This window comes from Argopecten irradians, chromosome 9 (genome assembly GCF_041381155.1).
Source record: "Argopecten irradians isolate NY chromosome 9, Ai_NY, whole genome shotgun sequence".
Lineage (NCBI taxonomy): Eukaryota > Metazoa > Mollusca > Bivalvia > Pectinida > Pectinidae > Argopecten > Argopecten irradians.
Window position 1 is genome coordinate 34745521 of NC_091142.1, and position 316 is coordinate 34745836.

Here is a 316-nt window from a genome sequence, read left to right on the forward strand (position 1 = left end):
ATAACCACTGACGTTTTAGTGAAATTTTTTAGACACAACATGCATGTGTTTACCCATATGCCCTACTGTTGAGCAATTTTTTTACTGACAAACTTTTTTGTGCCTTTTTCGGCCGTTTGTTGACTGTTCCACGTGCTTGCCGGTGTTCCGTGCGATCCGTCATTACTGGTGACGTCGCTGTTAGCAAGTTTGTTTACGTTTGTTTTTTGGTCATTTTTCGTCGTGAGGCTTCGTTGCCGTTCACAATAAAGGTAAGATTTGTGTCACCTAACACTGTTTTTTTTACGTGTTTAGTGTGTGTTGCTTAAATTTTACG